This window comes from Schistocerca piceifrons, chromosome 2 (assembly GCF_021461385.2).
Source record: "Schistocerca piceifrons isolate TAMUIC-IGC-003096 chromosome 2, iqSchPice1.1, whole genome shotgun sequence".
Taxonomy (NCBI): Eukaryota; Metazoa; Arthropoda; class Insecta; order Orthoptera; family Acrididae; genus Schistocerca; species Schistocerca piceifrons.
This window is the reverse complement of record NC_060139.1, coordinates 927,098,105-927,105,074: the sequence shown is the minus strand read 5'-3', so window position 1 is coordinate 927,105,074 and position 6,970 is coordinate 927,098,105.

Here is a 6,970-nt window from a genome sequence, read left to right as displayed (position 1 = left end):
TTCCCCTCACCGATGTGACTCATTTTGACAGGGCACGTCAAGAAATTCAACATATGTAAAATGTTTTCGAGAAAATAGAGTTTGAAAATTGTAGGCGTTCTTACACTGAAGCGCCAAAGAAACTGGTAGAGGCATGCGTATTCAAATACAGAGATATGTAAACAGACAGCAAACGACGCTGCGGCTGGCAATGCGTATATAAGACAACAAGTGTCTGGCGCAGTTGTCAGCTAGGTTACTGCTGCTACAATGGCATGTTATCAAGATTTAAGAGTTTGAACATGGTGTTATAGTCGGTGCACGAGCGATGGGACATAGCATCTCCGAGGTGATATTTTCCTGTACCAACATTTCTTTTTTTTTTTTTCTTTATTGTGATTTTAAACACCTTATACAAAGGCGGGCTGTCAGCAGCACAATACGCCGCTCTTCAGCCTTGAGTTTGACAACAAGGAGTACATAAAGTTGGCACAGAGTAGACAGTAAAAACGGTGGGCAAAAAATGTAGACACTAAAAATCGAAAAAACATGGAGCCGTTCACGCTGGACGAGAAACATCACTAACACGAGGCGACACGGTGCACGTAACATGGATGATGGCGACGGCACGTGAACGGTGGTGGCGTGACGGCGAACAACACTACACACAAACGAAGGCACACACACGAAACACTGACGGCGATGATCTCCGGCGCGCGAATGTTCACTGAGCGTGTACGAGTCCGGGGACCTGCCAAGACAGGAGGTGGAGGAGGAGGAAGGGGAAGGGGAATGGGAGAGGGGAGAGCAGAGATGCCATGTGCAAAGGAGAGAGGAGGAGGGAGGAAAGGGGAGGGGAAGCCCGGGGGAGAGGGGAGGAGAGAGGGGGGAAAGGAAAGAGAAGGGAGGTGAGGGAGGGAGGGAGGGTGCCTAAAGGAAAGGACACAGGAGGTGGGGGGAGGATCAAAGTTGATAGGAGGGGTAGATGCAGGGGAGGAGGACATCATCAGGGAGGGGGAGCTGGCGGAAGCCACCTTGGGAGAGGGTAAGGAGGGTGGAGAGATGGAGACCGGGTGGGACGTGCGAATACAGGCGCGGCAGTGGGCGGGGGTGGGAGAGGATCGGGGAGACGAGCGGGTGAGGAGGATCGAGTTTGCGGGAGGTGTACAGGATCCGTATCCTTTCAAGGAAAAGGAGGAGGTGGGGGAAGGGGATGAGATTGTACAGGATCCGCGTGGGGGAGGGGAGACGGATGCGATAGGCGAGGCAGAGAGCATGACGTTCATGGATTTGGAGGGATTTATAAAAGGTAGGGGGACCAACATTTCACGAGCGTACCGTTAATATCAGCAATCCAGTAAAGCAAAAAATGTCCGAAATCGCTGCTTCCGGAGAAAGGGGACCAACGCCGGCTAAAGAGAATCGTTTTACGTGACAGATGTGCAACCGTTCCGCAATGTGGTGTCACCGCCAGACACCACACTTGCTAGATGGTAGCCTTTAAATTGGCCTCGGTCCGTTAGTATACGTCGGACCCGCGTGTCGCCACTATCAGTGATTGCAGACCGAGCGCCGCCACATGGCTAGTCTAGTCTAGAGAGACTCCCTACCACTCGCCCCAGTTGGACAGCCGACTTTGCTAGCGATGGTTCACTGTCTACATACGCTCTCATTTGCAGAGACGACAGTTTAGCATAGCCTTCAGCTACGTCATTTGCTACGACCTAGCAAGGCGCCATATTCAGTTACTACGAATGTATTCTGAACAGATAATATTGTGAATAATGTACCGTCAAGAGAGACGTTCATCATTAATGGATTAAAGTTATCAAGCTAATTACGTCCGCTTTCTGAATTCTCATTCCTTGTCATGTTGCAGACCTCACGTCAGTATAGTTCTTCCCTCCTCACGGCAGCCTGCGTGAGCTAAAACGCGTCCACTCGTAACACGGTGTTGGCTCTTCTGCCAACACAACACGAAAATTGCTGCAGATTTCAATGCTGGGCCATCAACAAGTGTCAGCGTGCGACCCATTCAACGGAACATCATCGATATATAGACTTTCGGAGCTGAAGGCCCACTCGTGTACCCTTGATGACTGAAAGACGCAATTCTTTACCCCTCGCCTGGACCCATCAACAGCAACATGACTCGACACATGTTGCCAGGTCGTAATAGTCTCTTTTCAAATTGTATCGATTGGATGGACGTGTACGGTTATGGAGACAACCTCATGAATCCATGGACCCTACATGTCAGCAGGGGACTGTTGAAACTGGTGGAGACTCTGTAACAGTGTGGGGGGTGTACAGTTAAAGTGATATGGGACCCCTGATAACGTTTAGATACAACTCTGACAGGTGACATGTACGTAAGTATCCTGTTTGATCACCTGCATCCATTCATGTCTATTGTGCATTCCGACAGACTTGAGCAATTACAGCAGGGCAATGCGACAGCCCACACGCCCATAATTGCTACCGAGTGGCTCCAGGAGAACTCTTCTGAGCTTAAACACTTCCGCTTGACAACATCTGGGATGCCTTGCAACGTGCTGTTCAGAAGAAATCTCCACCCCATCACACTTTTACGGATTTATGGACAGCCCTGCAGGATTCGTGGTGTCAGTTCCCTCCAGCACTACTACAGACATTAGTCGAGTCCATGCCACGTCGTGTTGCGCCACTTGTGCGTGCTCGCATGGGCCGTACACGATATTAGGCAGGTGTACCAGTTTCTTGGCTCTTCAGTGTATATTCTTTGTGGCGAAGTCAGTATTTGAATTAGCAGCCGAGCGAGTAAGCACTGTGTTTCATAAGCGCAATGTCTTTGGATGAAATCCCGCTGCCTGTAGGTCTTTTTTCATTTTCACGTAATTCTAACAACAGATCGATGACTGCGAAAATTATCTATTTTTAATCATTCATTATTATTTTACTAGTCTTTATCCTGAAAAAAGGAAAAAGAAAGCATGTTTGTTAAGGAGACTGGAAATAAAAGAAATATACACGAGAACTTTCAACCAAATCAGTACAGTAATTTTATTTATATTACTGAATCTGCATTTGTGACGAGTATAATATGTAACCTATGGAGCACTGCACGAATCACGATGATACTGTTGGCAGAAATAATGAAAATAATAATTATGGCGACGTAAAGCATCTGTATCTACATGCATACTCTGCAGATCACACTTAAGTGCCTGGCAGAGTGTTCGTCGAACCACCTTCACCATAATTCTCTATTATTCCAATCTCTAACAGCTCGCGGAAAAAACGAACACCTACATCTACCCGTGCGTGCTCTGATTTCTCTTATTTTGTTATGATGGTCGTTGCTCCAAATGCAGGTCGGAGTCAACAAAGTAATTTCACACTCGGAGGAGAAAGTTGTTGATCGAAATTTCGTGAGAAGATTCTGCCGCAACGAAGAAAGCCTTTGTTTTAATGACGTCCAGTCCAAATACTGCATCATGCCAGAGACACTCTCTCCCCTGTTTCGTAATAGTAAAAATCGTGCTGCTCTTCTTTGACATTTCTCGATGCACTCCGTTAATTCTTTCTGCTAAGGATCCCACACAGCGCAGCGGTACTCCAAAAGAGGACGGCCAAGCGTAGTGTCGGGATATAGGCAGTCTCTTTATTACATCTGTTGCATTTTCTAAGTGTTTTGCCAATAAAACGCAGTCTTCGGTTTGCTTTCCCCCACAACATTTTCAATGTTTTTTTTTCCTATTTAAGTTGAACGTAATTGAAATTCCTAGGTATTTAGTTGAAGCACTTGTAATGAAGGCCGAAATTTTGCACGCCCATGGTTTTATCAATGTGTACCTTGCAAAACAAGCTTCATAGAAGATTCTCTGTCGTCAGAGAATTTCGCGGAGTACCATGGATATCAAAGCACATCATCTTATATTGATGCAGATAACTCACAAAAAACCATCAGTGGCAGCGAGATTCGACCCTGGCACTTCAAGCTGCCGAGTTCTTGCATACGATAGACCGTACAAAGAATACAGGTTGTTTGCTTAAGAGCGTGCAAAAATTTAACAGGACACAGACGATGAACAATGTGAGGTAGGGAACCTGGCCGCGCGGGATTAGCCGAGCGGTCCAAGACGCTGCAGTCATGGACCGTACGGCTGGTCCAGGCGGAGGTTCGAGTCCTCCCCGGGACATGTGTGTGTGTGTTTGTCCTTAGGATAATTTAGGTTAAGTAGTGTGTAAGCTTAGGGACTGATGACCTTAGCAGTTAAGTCCCATAAGATTTCACACACATTTGAACATTTTTTAGGGAACCTGGGATTGGAGAAGGCAGCTTAAGGAGGCATTAGGAATAAAATCACATTATTGTGTACCTTTTTTATTTACATTAGTTAACTGCAAATACCATCATGGCCGTAACGAGCGTACCATCTGTACTGTATCTTACAAAATTTGCTGAAACTGAAGGCTCAGAATAAATACAGTGGGGGTCAGCGAAGTCCTACAAAAAGAAGATAAAGGTTTATAGTTAGACAAATGTAGGTTAACATCAACAGTAGCAGAAAATGGCGAAACTGTGGTAGGATTCCTCATGAGTAGGAATGATGAAGCACCTGCAAGTCTGTAAAACTTTGTTCATTGCTCTTGCTTCAATTCTTCAGTGTATTTTGGCCTGATGCTAAGATCGCTGAGTTTAGCCTTATGTTAGTTTGGTGTGCTCATGCCCTGGTTGCTTTTCAACGTTTTTTTTCATATGTGTGTAAAGTACCTTTTAAATCTATGGTGTGATTTCTATTTTGTTGAGTTATCTTAAGCGGTCGAATTTATCGAAAATACACTCCTGTTTAATAATCTTAAATTTGCAATCATTCGACCATCAGTTCATCACAGCAACCGTTCACAAATTGTTTGCTGTCGTTTGTGTTTGCCTTTACACGTAAAAATAACGACTGAGTAATTTTGCAACGCCATTAACTGACGCTGTGAATATTATGTTACGAAAATATTTTATTATTTATAGTTATTGCCATTGTGTTAGAATCTCAAGCCCGGGGCGGGTAGTGGCCTCGTGAAATCATTATATTTGTTGTTAAATGTATGGTATGAACATGCAATCAGAATTTTCATGATATGGCAGGCGTCCGCTGTTGGCATAATGTGGGACCTGCCGGCGCGTTGTGCCCGGCTATAACAACCTTAGTAATTAATATTATTTTTCAGTTGCCGCCATTTATGTGATGTAGAACATTGTAATAGAAAGTTGTGAATTTAAAACTGTAACCTCTGAGTTATGTTCCTATGTGCTCCGGAGTTTGAACGTAGTTTTGTTTTATCTCTTGCGTTCATTATCGTTTTATTATGTTTATGGAAGGGAGGGCAGTTCAGTGCCTTTATTCTCATCAGAATCGACAGCAGGTCAATGTCAACAGTATTTCAGGTGGGCGATACTGTACGTAGGAACAAACGATGTTTCCTTGTCTGTGTTTCAATCTAGTGATTGAAACAACGGGAGCTAGAGACCGCCATAAGCAAATTCCGGCTGTTTCTATTATTTTTGTTATTGCGAGGCACGAGGTCGTGTTTTGTGCAGTGTTTGTAAATATTACGATTTCTAAGTATATAAATGGTGTATAACATGCCAAAGCTATTTTGAGGATATTGTTAGTTCAGCAGTTACAGGGGTTTATGATGAGTAAAATTTTACGTGTTTGGAAAACTAGTTACATAACGTGTGGACGGTTAAGACATATTTTGTCGGTAGTGCACCGTCTTTGAAACGGAGGAGGGTCTCGTACTGTGGAACATGCGATGTTTGCAAATGAACAGAGTTTCTTTAGTGTCTTACCACTTTTCCGTGCCTTGAAAAGGAAACTTGTGTTAGTTGCCAACACATTCCATTCCAAAATGTTATTGACTTCAAACTGGTTTTGGATAGTACTGTTCATTGGTGTGTGCCAATGGCCTTGCCGCGGTAGTAAGACCGTTTCCCGTCAGATCAAAGTTAAGCGCTGCCGGGTTTGGTTAGCAATGGGATAGGTGACCGTATGGGTTTCAAAATTGTTCAAATGGCTCTGAGCACTACGGGACTTAACATCGGAGGTCATCAGTCCCCAGAACTTAGAACTACTTAAACCTGACTAAGCTAAGGACATCACAAACATCCATGCCCGAGGCAGGATTCGAACCTGCGACCGTAGCGGTTGCGCGGTTCCATACTGAAGCGCCTAGAACCACTAGACCACACCGGCCGGCTGTATGGGTCTGCCGAGCGCTGTTGCCAATCGGGTGCGCTCTGAGTGATCAGTGGGGAGCTACTTCATTGAGAACTACCAGCTCCGATCACGAAAGCTGACTACGACCAGGAGAGGGGTGTGCCGACCACGTGCCCCTCCATATCTGCACCCAATGGCAGCTATGAGCCGAGAATGACACGATGTGTGGCCGATACTGTTGGGCCTTCCGAAGACTGCTTGGATGGAACTTTATTATTGATGTGTAGTACAGTAATAATGTAACAGACATACTATTACAGAACAGATGATTTTTGCCTAAGTACGTGACCACGTTGTACCTTGCAAAAGTTTTTCACATTTGGAAAAAAAAAAATTCCTGAAATAATTTTTGTAATTTCAGAAACACATTTCAATAGACATAAATTGAATGCTATTATTTCAAACGAGGGTAAGGAAATGTATTAAACTTGTATTTCATTGTTGGCTAGAGCCGAATGAGTGAGAAGTGTTCAGAGGTTCAACAGGCTCCTGTACACGATTACGTCACCAGACTACACAGAAGAAATGTATGAGGGTACTAAATGTACGATTCGGTAATGGTAGTTGAAAATATAATAGTCTTGGGTAACTACAGTGCTTTAATAAGGATAGGAAAGGAACACTGATTTGTCGAGTAATATAGGCTGTATAGCAGAAATGAGACAGGACGAAGGCTAATTGAGTTCCGCAATAAATTCCATCTAGTAATGCCGAATACACGGATCAAAAGT